A 13,878-nucleotide genomic window follows, 5' to 3' on the forward strand; every position below is an offset into this window, starting at 1 on the left:
CATACCCCACCCTCACGGGCCAGAAGATAGTCAAGAGCATACCGGTTCTGCATTGCAAACAACCGTAGCTGAGACAACTCCTTGGTTATTGCCCCGAGGGCTCCCAAGGTTTCATTTCCCAAGATGGTAAGGCCGCAAATAAAATAATTCCGATCACTAACAGCCAAGGAACCCCCCACACCTCCCAGTGTCAATACGCTCAGAATGCCCCACCCGGCTGAGTGGCCCCGGTTGGGTGCAAGAACCTGAGGTTTTTTCCAGTTCTCGCAAAATTCAGCAGAGACTGCCCGGCGTGCTAACTGATTATGCAGGTTAGAGTCCCAATAACAATTCGGCGGGGAAATGGGGTGACAAAACGTTGGTCGCCGTACCATTAAATAAAAAGTAGTATCCTTGTTCCGTGTGGAGACTAGCATCACAATCAGCATATCGGTTGCGTAAGGACCTCCCAGTAGCCCAGTTTATCCAATTTTGAAATGCCCATTCGGGCCGCCCAGCAATGCAGAAAGCCCTATTCCCAACAGTGATATGAGAGACATTCGCCCAGCCACAAAGGAGCTGGAGGCCAGCGTTCAATGGAACGCAAGTGGTGCTATAACAAACGCATTGGCCAGACGCCTGGGTGATATGGCACCTCCTGTCCATACAGGTGGGAAACAGACATGTTATATTTGTGTCCACCTCTACCAGCAAACAGCCATATCCTTCACTGCTGAAGCAATTCTCGTACGACCGGGAATCCCTATTGGGAGTGAAGTGGCTAGGTATGTACGCCCTCCACCGTCGCAGCCTATCGTACTGTGAATGGGAATTATTCCGAGGGAGGGGAAGGCAAATAGCCGGTGGTGCTGAATCCGGATCGTAAGGAAGAGTGACTTGCTCGGGCAATGGCTCGGAACGCTGACAATGAACCACCGTTTGGGGAGTGCCCCAAAGCGGTGAAACAGAAAATAACCTAGACACCGCTGCGGGGTTTGGGTAGCAGACAACCCGTCCCTGGCCATACAGACGGTGGTAAATCTGGTAGAAGAGATTCATACTACCCGGGTTTTCCTCAGTTTGGCCTTTAATTAACTTAAGTGCATCTCCCGGTAACCTACGTTCTAGCTGTACTTCCCTTCTCACACGCCCCGTCCTCTCTCTAGTCCCTTTCTCTTTCTCATGGTCTCTTCCTACACTCTTCTGACAGCCTGATGTTACCTTTATTGTACCACTTTTAACACATCCAAAATCAAATTTACATGTATTCCAAAAACAAGGCAATGTCCATATAATGTTCCCTTCCCATCGCCGGGGCCGGTGCAGCTGCTTCATGACTCCCGCATTCTCCTTAACTTTGATGACCTTCCATGAGTCGATACCATGTCCTCGTATATGGGGGCAGTGAAGAACATCACCTTTGCATAGGTGATGTATCCTTGTAGATTGGTTGGGGCTACACAGATACATAATATTCCCCTTTTCCATGTCCATCGCCAATAACACGCCAAGCGAAGTGAGGCCAAATATCAGACAGACGATGCGTAGCCACTCCATCATGCTCCACACCTGTAAAATAGCACTGGAGAAGGGAGGCAGGTTAGTATCCGACCTTTTACAGTAGTGGAGATGGACTCAATTTACAGTGATGTAGGTGGACCCAAGCACTTCGCCCCTCCACTTTAACTGCTGTGGGGGTGGTAAGGAGAACTTGGAAGGGCCCATCCCATCGCGGCTACGACCCCTTCCTAGTCCAATTTTTGACCATTACATAACTACCGGGCTGGACTGAAAGTGAGCTAGGTACTGGGCAATGGCTCGTGAGCCGCGCGGACTTGGCCATGGAGTTCCTTGAGCACTTGCGTAAGGGCTAGAACATAGGTGGTCATTTCCTCAGTCATCTGATGAAACTGAACCCGTCTGGGAACCTGCAGGCTCCAGGGAGTTCTAAGAGGCCTGCCATAGAGAATCTCGGCGGGAGAGAGCCGGGCCGGTCCCGCAGGTGTAACCCGCAGCTGGAAGAGGGCAACGGGGAGCAACTTAAGCCATGTCAGTCCCGTGTCTGCTCTTAATTTAGCCAATTTAGTTTTGAGGGTCTGATTGTGTCTTTCAACCACCCCGGCTGCCTGTGGTCTGTAAGCACAGTGTAACTGCTGGCGTATGCCCAACTGGGAGCAAAACCCCTTGTTAATTTGTCCAATAAAATGAGGCCCATTATCAGAACTTAACTGAGCTGGTATACCGTACCGGGGAATGATTTCCCTCATCAAGACTTTAACCACAGTAGCAGCTTTACTATCGATAGTCGGATACGCCTCAACCCATCTGCTGAACACATCCACAATGACCAAAACATATTTATAACATTGACACCTTTCCAACTCAATGTAATCCATTTGGAGCGTCTCAAAGGGACCACTGGGCAACGGGGTTTGCCCCTTCCCACAAGGGATACCTTTTCCGGTGTTATATTGCTGACAAATCAAACACCGATTACTGATACTTTGGGCCAACCCCTGCATTTTAGGGTGCCACCAAGTGTCCAGCAACAAATCACTAGTCCCCCGAGCCCCACAATGAGTTGCAAAGTGTACACATTCGATGACCCATAAAGCCAGTACATCAGACATACAAGTCTGATGTGCAGGCGTGGTCCATAAAGAGGAAACAGAATCATATGTACAACCTAACCGTTTCCACATTTGTTTATCACTCTCAGGAGCGTCCTCCTGTAACCTTATGACGTCTTGGATGGTTGGCATTGGCTTGTCAGAAGCAGACACATTCATAGTAGATCGTTTAGTCTGACTTAACATTTTAGGCACCATCACTTGCTGAATTTGTGCGGCTGTGCGCACTGCACAATCTGCTCGTTCATTACCAACGTCAACTGGGGTTGTACCATTCGTGTGGGCAGCACATTTAATAACGGAAATCTGCGCTGGCAGAAGGAGGGCCTGCAGTAGGTCATTAACTAAACCCCGGTGGGATATTTGACCACACATAATCATGTCAGGTTGTTCTGACGAAATGTCACTCAAATCGCCCCTTATTGTGGTAGTTTCCTGAATCAAGGCTAAACAGTCGTGGCCAGGTGCGTCTTCATGGACAGGGGGACCACTAAGAAAACAGGCTGGATTGATAGTGGTACAGTATTTAAATGTCAGACGTGGATTGTTCAAAAGGTATATCTCATACCTATTCTGACGAGCTGTGGTAAGATGCTGACCATTCGCCCCATATCCCTGGCATGGTACTGGTCATGGACCTGACGTGTAATATGAGGGCTTACCGAAGCTGACTGTGGCCATAAATGTGGTGATATTGTAACAAAATCGGCTGTACCTTCTTTTCCCGTGACTGTGGCTGTAACCTTGACTGGCCATTCGGTCTCAAGTAATGGCCGGTATTTGTCCTCCAACTCCCTGTTTCGTCCAGTTCTGTCATAGGCCAGGGTAACGTGATGCAGTGATAGTGGCTGTTCAATGTCTAACGTCCACCACTGGGGGGTGATAGAAATATAGCACTGTTGTCTCATCCTCCTCTTCGCTGATCCACCCACCCAAAGTCACTATATTGGAGCTCCTGCTGGTAAACTACCATTTCTGCCGCTTGTTGGGATCGCAGATCATCCTTTTTCATTACATACTCAGTCTTAACCTTTGTAACTGAGCCTCCTTCTTGGCCTACACCCTCCTTCCAGTAAAATCTGACTGCCCTTGCCATCTGGGAAGGGTCGTTCTCTGTCCAATTCATGTTATTACATTTCACAGCAGTAACCACAGAAGGTGGTAGGCAATGCATTAACATAGCACAGTATTGAGGGGAATTCTGACCATTTTGATACAGCAAATCGCCTGACTGCCCCCGGTAGATTTCATTAAAACGCCCCAGACATTCCTATGGCTCATCAATCTTCCTAGGTTTTAGGTCTAAGATAACAAAGATTTATGGGCCTTTGAAATGTGCTATTCAACGCATTCAAGATCTGTGTCCTTCTTTTCTCTATTTGCTCTCTTTTTTTTTTTAAAACTTAAAAATGTTTGAAAATTCAAATTGAATTACTGCAACTTGCAAGCTTAGCTCTGATCTCAACTCAGAACTAAATTTACAATTTGCTTAACACAAACTTGTATAACATTTACAACTTAATTATTTCTTTATCTTAACAATTTTTTCTTTTAACAAGTTTTTTTTTCTGTTACATACACATAAGTATTAGCAAAATCAACTATCATAAGTATTAGCAAAATCAATTATCATCTCCAGATTGACACTTTTTAAAATGGTGTCCATGATCTTCTTTAAGTTTCTATTAATCTCCAGATAAAATGAGATAAACCTTATTTCAAGTAAGTAAAATTTAAGATTCTGGCAATTTCAATCAATTGCTTTCGAAAATAATAACTTTTATCAAAGAGGTGGAGAAACCCACTGGTTTCCTTTAATTAATTCAAAACGTAACTTTGCTGGTGTTCACTGACTCAAAGGAAAGGTATCCGATTACACTGCAGACTGTTATCTCAAGGCCTGAGTGAGAAGCACTGTCTGTTTTCAACTCCGCCTGCTGCTGTTAACCCTTTGAGAGACTTCTGCTTCAACCTCACAATCTCAACTAGACCTCGGAACTTTACAGTCCAAGGAGACAATTTTAGCTTAATCAACTATATATTTAAAACACTCACACATAGAGTTGAACCATCTTCAGATTTAAAAACAGTTATACTGGACTTAACCCCCATCTATTGAAGTCCCATCAGCCCCTGAACCCATATAATAGACTGAACCTTTATTATTTAAAGTCCCATCAGCCTCTGAACCCTGATAATAGACTGAACCTTTATTATTTAAGTCACATCAGCCTCTGAACCCCGATAATAGACTGAACCTTTATTATTTAAGTCACATCAGCCTCTGAACCCTAATAATAGACTGAACCTTTATTATTTAAAGTCCCATCAGCCCAAAACCCTAACCCAAGCCGAAACAACAATATGAAATCCCATCAATTAAAGTGCTAATCCCCAGACTGACCTGTGATTTCGTCGAGGCGGTCTTTCTGTGCCAACCGCGAGTGACCAGACTAATCAGACGATAAGAAGAGGGGAACAATCAATGCTGGTCGTTTTCCATTTCTACATTGAGGGCCCTTTGTTCCCGTCCTCCTGTTCATAATCAGTCTAATTCTGATTTCGCAGTTGGAACAGGATCGCCCAGAGAAATCCCGGTTTTCGGCACCAAATGTTGATCTCCAAATTTCTTTCTCTGTCAGTCTGGCCTCAATAAAAGTTGAGACGGATTCGCACGTAAACAGAAGTTATTTATTTAGCTTGCAAGCTTAATCATCTTACAGAAATGTAAGAGACATCCAGCCTCTTTCATTCCAGAAAACGACTGAACTAACAGACAAAGGGATCTCTGCAAAATCAGTTCAAATGGTATCAAGTTTCACATACTCGACGGACATAGGTCAGCCTATGTCCCTCCTGACCTGTTCGATCTATTCTGATTGGCTCACTTCCAATCCCTTTCTCTGGCCCCTATCAATGCAGTCTCACTCTCATAGACACACCTCTTCCTGCTTTTTCCATGCGGTCTCAAATTCCTTTGTCCCTAACTGCAAAAATCAAAGTGGCTTATTTCTACATTACATTAACTAGTAACTCTAAAGTAACTATTTTATATCACATTAGTCACAATCACTAATGCCCTTCTTAGCTCAACATCTATCACCTCAACAAATGATGGATCGATTCCATAGAAGTGGATGTGGTAAAGGATTCAAAAAACATGCACAATTAGTATCAAACCGTTGTGTAACCTGTCAAAAGAATAACTTGGGACCTATAACATCAATGCCTCAATTAAGAGCTCCTGTAAGACCGTTCCTGGATATACAGGTAGATCACATCACCCTTCCTAAATGCCAAAAGTACAATGACGTCCTTGTAATAGTGGATAAATTCTCTAGATGGGTGGAAGCTGCTCCAGCTAGAAGAGCGACAGCTGTCCATACAGCCACAGTGCTATGCAAAGACTTTATCCCCAGATGGAGAGTACCAGTTGGCATTGACTCAGACAATGGAACCCACTTCACAGGTGCTGTTTGTAAGGAAGTCTGTAGACTATTAAACATTGACTGGAATTTACACTGTCCTTATCATTTGCAATCATCAGGACAAGTGGAACGTATGAATCGAACTTTGAAAGAAAGACTGTCTAAATACAACCAGGAAGGCATGAATTGGGTTCAAGCTTTGCCAATAGTATTGTGCAGTATTAGAGCTACACCAAACAGAACAATAGGCCTGAGTCCAGTTGAAATCATCACAGGCAGACCAATGTCTCTGCCAGGAACTACTGATTTGCGGAAAGCAGACTGTCATTTAATGAGTGATACTTTGCTGACTTATTGTCAAAATCTAACAAATGCTGTCAGTTCTGCCTCTCAACAGGTGTTAGCTGCGTGGGCCGATCCTCCAGAAGGTGGGCACGACCTGGTGCCCGGTGAAGAAGTGTACGTTAAAAAGCTGCATCAAGAACCCTTAGGATCAAAGTGGGAAGGACCATTCGTAATCCTTCTCACCACCCAATCCACTGTAAAATTAAAAGGAAAGAAAAGTTGGATCCACGCATCACATGTGAAGCGCGCATATAAATATTAAGATCTGTAAAATGTTTACTGTAATATTCATTTTCAGTTATTTGATTGGCTTTGTAAATGTTCTACCAGAACTGAAAGAGAATACATTTCTTTACACATCTGTGATATGTGCTTAAAATGTCAACATTTCTAATTGTTGGGTATGCATTGCAACCTCTACTAACTCAGGAGAGGGTATTCCATTCATAACTATTCCCTTTAATGCTTCAGAAACAGCAGAATGGTACATCTATCAAAGTGTCCCTCGTTCTGTAGTGATCCGTTCTGGAGCATATTCATGTGAAAAAGGAAGGTACAAGATTTATTTAAAGAAATGTATTAACTTATGGAAATCTGCAGGCTAGCCACTAAACACCTTTTCAGGATGGCACCAACTTGGATTGGATTAGATTGGATTTGTTTATTGTCACGTGTACCGAGGTACAGTGAAAAGTATTCTTCTGCGAGCAGCTCAACAGATCATTAAGTACATGGGAAGAAAAGGGAATAAAAGAAAATACATAATAGGCAACACCAGATATACAATGTAACTACATAAGCACTGGCATCGGATGAAGCATACAGGGTGTAGTGTTAATGAGGTCAGTCCATAAGAGGGTCATTTAGGAGTCTGGTGACAGTGGGGAAATATAACCCGAACAAAAATCCTCAATATATTAGCCTCCCAACTAATATTAAACAAAAAAGGATCAATATGCCTCATTAGTAATCACTCCAAAGGGATGAAAATGGGCGATAGCGTTTGTACTCATTATTTGGATGTTAACACAGCTTATAAATGTACGCAAAATTTATTACAAAGAACTGAACGGTCCTCAACAATAACAGGCATATACAACATCACAAATAATAAAACATTCTCAGATCATTGGTACTTAGAAGATATTTACTTATACTCTGCTTTTAATGGGACTTATTTTATTTCTAATGACAAAGCATATTCCTGGCTCCCAAAATAGTGGTCAGGATCTTGCTATTTAGGATACATGGTACCTGCAATCCATCATCTTCCTCATCTGCATTATGTTTCAGATCCAACCACTCAAAGAAATAAACGTGCCATAACATTACGAGATGCAATTTATTAGTTATTACATTCTATTGGGAAGTAAGGGTGGCCAATGAATTGAATAACATAACAACCATCATACAAAACGCAGCCGATTACACCGCCAATGCCCTAGATAAAATCTCTGACGAAATGAGAGCAATTCGAACCGTGGCATTACAAAATCGAATGGCACTTGACTATGTGCTGGCCGAAAAAGGTGGCACCTGCGCACTGATTGGTGCGGAGTGTTGCACTTTCATTCCAGATAACTCACAGGAAGTTAAAGATCTGACATCACATATCCAAAAGGAAATCAAGAAACTTGATCCACCGCCAGTTATCTCTATCGGGGAGAAACTTTGCGGGTGGTTGGGACACACTGGAATGTCTCCTGTGTAGCAGGATTCATTATTTACATAACAAATCAGTGTATAGAGTGCATTAAACAACTATTCACTAAACGCAAGGGCCCAACAGTCAGAATGATTCTCACTAACCCCACTGCACCACCATTAGATGAAATAGAAATGAATTATTAATTCTTGAAATGGTACTGATCAATCAATTATTTGACTGTATTGTTAACATATTGCTAATAGATTAATACTGAATCAGGAGAATCAAATTCGATTAATTAATTGTTATTTTATAATAATGATTCTTTAAGAATTATAATAATTTTTGCTGAAATGCAATGCCTGCCCACTCTATTGTTTAAAACTGCAATGACAATATAAATGAGTTCTTCTTTGCGCTTTTACCTATCCTATCGCATTTATTATATCGTTTATCTTATTGTGATATATCTCACTTGATCTTTCGATTCATCAAAAGGGCGGACTGATAGTAATCGACTATTTCCTGATAGATATGATAGGTAAAAGAAGGTTATTTAGTGTAAATATTAAGACCCAGTTTTAATACCCAAAATGGGGATTTCAGTACTCATAACCTCAGGTCATGATAAAACACACAGCTTCAACAGAGACACAAAAAGCCTGACACATGCATAAACTAATTGGAGATAAAAACAACATTTTTCACTAAGCAAGATGAAAAAGCTATTGTTCTAATAAACATATTTCCAAAGACAGTTTGACATTAAGAAATGAGCTGTACCAGTAATCAGATCAAGGTCAAAGTAGGCACCATAGCAACATGAAGGCACCATTGTTCATAATGTGGATAAAGCAAAGTCAACAGAAAATCAGTAGAAACCGGTCTTGATCATAGCACAGAATCGCATTCCATAATACACACAAATATTCTAACATGAAACATTCAGAACTTATGTTGCACATTAAGGATTGACAGTTAACCATCGAATCAAATGTATTTGATTCTAACCCAAACCAATTAGGACGACATGAAGGTGTAGATAGATGGCTCAAGACTGATAAGATTTCCCTTAAACATGATGATCCGGAAGGCCATCTTTATTCCGGGATCATCCTATACTTTGATCTAACTATTCGCTATCTCTATTTTTCATATTTTCACTTTTCCACTCTAACTCTTTAAGTAAATGCAAGCTGCTTTGCCGTAAGCAAGAAACCATTTCTGTATTATTTTGAAAGTTAAATTGTGTACAAGTTACTTCTTTTTAAGTCCTTTTGCTAGCCAGACTTTATTGAGAATAGATTTAAGTTTCTCTCAATTGGAAGTGCCCCGCCAGCTTTCGCGGAAATGACATCTCCGGGCGGCGCATGCGCGGGAGCGTTAGCGGCCGCTCACGGCATCCCCACACATATGCAGTGGAGGGAATCTCTTCCACCTCCGCCATGGTGGAGACCGTGGCGAAGGCGGAAGGACGAGAGTGCCCCCACGGTACAGGCCCGCCCGTGGATCGGTGGGCCCTGATCGCGGGCCAGGCCACCGTGGGGGCACCCCCTGGGGCCAGATCGCCCCGCACCCCCCCCCAGGACCCCGGAGCCCGCCCTCACCGCCTTGTCCCGCCGGTAAGAGAGGTGGTTTAATCCACGCCGGGGGGACAGGCATTCTAGCAGTGGGACTTTGGCCCATCCGGGCCGGAGAATCGCGGGGGGGGGGGGGGGGGGGGGGGGCAATCGGCGCGGCGCAATTCCCGCCCCCGCCGAATCTCCGGTGCCGGAGAATTCGGCAACCGGCGGGGGGCGGGATTCACGCCAGCCCCCGGCGATTCTCCGACCCGGTGGGGGGGGTCGGAGAATCTCGCCCCATATCTTTAATAAACAAAGATAGTTGTAGCCATTGGAGCTCAATCATCTCTGTCCTGGGACATCACTGCAGGAGCTCCTCTAGGTAGTAGCCTAGGCCCAACCATCTTCAGCTGTTTCAATGATGTCCCGTCCCCCCCCACCATCTTAAGGTCAGAAGCAAGGATGTTCAGCACCATGTGCAATTCCTCAGATACTGAAGCAGTCCATGTCGATACCCAGCAAGACCTGGTGCAGACATGGGCCAAGTGGGCTCTTTCTGTGACATAAATCTTGGGATAATAAGTAGCAAGCAACATTCACACTATGCAAGTGTCAGACAATGACCATCTACAACAAGAAAGAAACTTACCATCTACCCTTAACAATCAATGCCATCAACATCCTCCTGCAAGGTTACTATTGACCAGAAGCATAACTGGACCAGCTAAATAAACACAGTAGCTAAAAGAGCAGGTCGTAGGCTAGCAATCCTGCAGCAAGTAACCCACCTCCTGACTCCCGAATGCCTATCCACCATCTACAGGGCACAAGTAAGGAGTGTGATAGAATACTCTCCACTTGATGGCTCCAATGCAAGGTCATGTGATTCCTCAGATTTCTTGACCAGAACCAAACAGAATTCATCCTGAAGGACTTCGAAAGGAACCAATTAAAAAACAATGTGGAAAAGAAAACCACCTATTCAGAATAGAAGGATTAGCATTTAGCACTGGGATGAAAATCAAATATAAAAAGTGAGGTGAAAAAAATAAAGTTTGTCACATGTTTTAATTTAATTTTCATATGCAACTGTTGTTGATAGTGATCGTCAAACCGTTAATGCAAACAATTATCAGTTGCCTGCCAGCAAGTAACCAAAAGCAGCAACTGACAACAAATCCTATTGCCTGGTTTTGTAAACTAATTTCATGAACATTTGGTCCAAGTTGCCAATTATCCGTAAATCATGCACGGCTCTATACCACAAGCAATCTTTTGTTTTAAATCCTATTTCGAACTACTGTAAGATCTTAAACATGCTTTATCACCACCTATAAGTTTCGCTCCAAACCCCCACACAATCCAAACTTAGAACTAATTCATTGTCCCTTTGTTTAATCCACTCGCAATATTGTACCAGAGACTTCAGAATATATAGGTTAAGTCTTCAAGTCTGTCCAGGGACTTCGGCTTTAGCACGGTTATTTACTCAATTACTACAGGGCTTTGCTGACTTTTAAAACTTAGAGTACCCAATTATTTTCTTTCTAATTAAGGGGCAATTTAGCGTGGCCAATCCACCTAACCTGCACATCTTTGAGTTGTGGGGACAAGGAGACAAGGGGAGAATGTACAAACTCCGCACGGACAGTGACCCAGGGCCGGGGTCGAAGCCGGGTCCTCAGCGCCTTAGGCAGCAGTGCTAACCACTGTGCCATCGTGCCGCCCGGGGCTTTGCTGACTGAAGTACACTTTATGATGAAGTCAAAGAGACAACTTAAACACACCAAGACAAGGTGGTTGCGTAGTAATCCAGAGACCCACGGTAATGTTCTGGGGACCCAGATTCGAATCCCACCATGGCAGATAGTGAAATTTAAATCCAATAAAAGATGGAATTAAAATCTAATCATGACCGTGAAACCATTTCCAGCGTTGCAAGAACTCATCTGATTCACTAGTGTCCTTTACGGAAGAAATTCTGCCAGCCTTACCTCATCAGGCCTACATGTGACTCCAGAAGTGGTTGGCTCTTAAAATGTCCTTTGAAATAGTCTAACAACATAGATACAAAATTGGCTGAAGAACAGAAAACAGAAGTGGTGAATGGGCTTTTTTCCCCAGATTAGTGAACATGCGGTGTTGATCTCCAGGGTTAGTACTGGGATCATTTTTGCTAAATAGTGATGACATGGACTCGCATATATAGCCGCAATGCAATCAACTGGGGTAAAGCTAGCTGAGATATCTAGTATTGTGTAATGAGGCAAGGTAATTAGTGATGGCGTAGTAAAAGATCCACTGGGAAATATGATAATAACACTTAATTGCACATTGGGTTTGAAAGCAACATGAAAGTGACAATACTCCAATCACAATAAGAGTTTTAAACTTAAACAAAGACAATTACATAGGTATAGCATGGACAGAGGATTGGGTAAAGGTCAGGAGGGAAAGAGCAGGCATAAACAGGGCATTTTCATGTTGCGACTAGTGGAGTGCTGCAAGCATCAGTGCTAGGATCTCAGCTATTTACAATTTAATGACTTCAATAAAAAGGCAGAGTATCTATTTTTGCTAATGAGAGAAAGGGAGGTGGAAAGGTTAGCCATGAGGAGGACACAAGATGACAGGTGGAGGAGTGTGAAGGTATTCACTTTAGCCCTAAGAATAGAAAAGCAGAATATATATATATATATTTTTTAAAAAGGTGTAAAACTTGTGTGTGTTTGTACAAGAAACACAGTTAGCATCCAGTTACAGCAAGTAAAGGCAAGTGGCATGTCAGTTTTTATTGCAAGGGTACTGGAATACAATTCTACAGGCCTTTGGCGAGACCACATTTGAAATACTGTGTACAATTTTTGTGTCCATATTTAAGAAAGGATATCCTTGCATTGGAGGCAGTACAGCAAATGTTCAGGAGGGGGTTATCCCATGATGAAAGGTTGAGTAAGTTGGGCCTATATATGCGAGAATATAGAAGAACGAGGGGCGATCTCATTAAAACATACAACATTCTGAAGGGATTTGTTCGGGCAGATGCTGAGAGATTGTTTGTGTTTCTTCTGTTGGTCAGGTAATCTAAAACATCAGAAGCACAGTATATATAAAAATAGTCATTGGAGCCTGGTCAAACAGGTTTGGATAGGACATAGACCATAGAACATTACAGCGCAGTACAGGCCCTTCGGCCCTCGATGTTGCGCCGACCACTCTAAAGCCCATCTACACTATTCCCTTATTGTCCATATGTCTATCTAATGACCATTTGAATGTCCTTAGTGTTGGCGAGTCCACTACTGTTACAGGCAGGGCATTCCACGCCCTTACTACTCTCTGAGTAAAGAACCTACCTCTGACATCTGTCTTATATCTATCTCCCCTCAATTTAAAGGTATGTCCCCTCGTGCTAGACATCACCATCCGAGGAAAAAGGCTCTCACTGTCCACCCTATCCAATCCTCTGATCATCTTGTATGCCTCAATTAAGTCACCTCTTAACCGTGTTGACTATCTCTAATCAAATTATTCCTTTCCAGAGGATTATACATCCTATCTCTTATAAACCTTTCCAAGACCTTGCCCACAACAGAAGTAAGGCTCACTGGTCTATAGTTACCGAGGTTGTCTCTACTCCCCTTCTTGAACAAGGGGACAACATTTGCTATCCTCCAGTCTTCTGGCACCAACAAAGATGACTTAAAGATCAAAGCCAAAGGCTCTGTAATCTCCTCCCCAGCTTCCCAGAGAATCCTATGATAAATCCCATCCGGCCCAGGCGACTTATCGATTTTCACACTTTCCAGAATTGCTAACACCTCCTCCCTATGAACCTCAAGCCCTTCTAGTCTAGTAGCCTGAATCTCAGTATTCTCCTCGACAACATTGTCTTTTTCCTGTGTGAATACTGATGAAAAATATTCATTTAGCACCTCTCCTATCTCCTCTGACTCCAAGCACAACTTCCCACTACTGTACTTGACTGGCCCTACTCTTACCCTAGTCATTCCTTTTTTCCTGACATATCTATAGAAAGCTTTAGGGTTATCCTTGACCCTACCTACCAAAGACTTCTCATGTCCCCTCCTGGCTCTTCTTAGCTCGCTTCTTTAGGTCCTTCCTAGCGAACTTGTAACTCTCGAGCGCCCTAACTGAACCTTCATGTCTCATCTTTACATAAGTCTCCTCCTTCCTCTTGACAAGTGTTTTGACTGCTATAATAAACCACGGTTCCCTCACTCGACCGCTTCCTCCCTGCCTGACAGGTACATACTTATCAAGGA

At 43.2% G+C, this 13,878-nt stretch overlaps 1 protein-coding gene across 5 annotated transcripts in view; it reads right to left on the bottom strand.

Annotated features, from left to right (window-relative positions):
- Positions 1 to 13,878, bottom strand: part of snx13 (sorting nexin 13) — a 235,407-nt gene that overhangs the window by 198,826 nt on the left and 22,703 nt on the right. The gene's annotated exons all lie outside the window — the stretch shown is intronic.

Source organism: Scyliorhinus torazame, chromosome 6 (genome assembly GCF_047496885.1).
Source record: "Scyliorhinus torazame isolate Kashiwa2021f chromosome 6, sScyTor2.1, whole genome shotgun sequence".
Taxonomy (NCBI): Eukaryota; Metazoa; Chordata; class Chondrichthyes; order Carcharhiniformes; family Scyliorhinidae; genus Scyliorhinus; species Scyliorhinus torazame.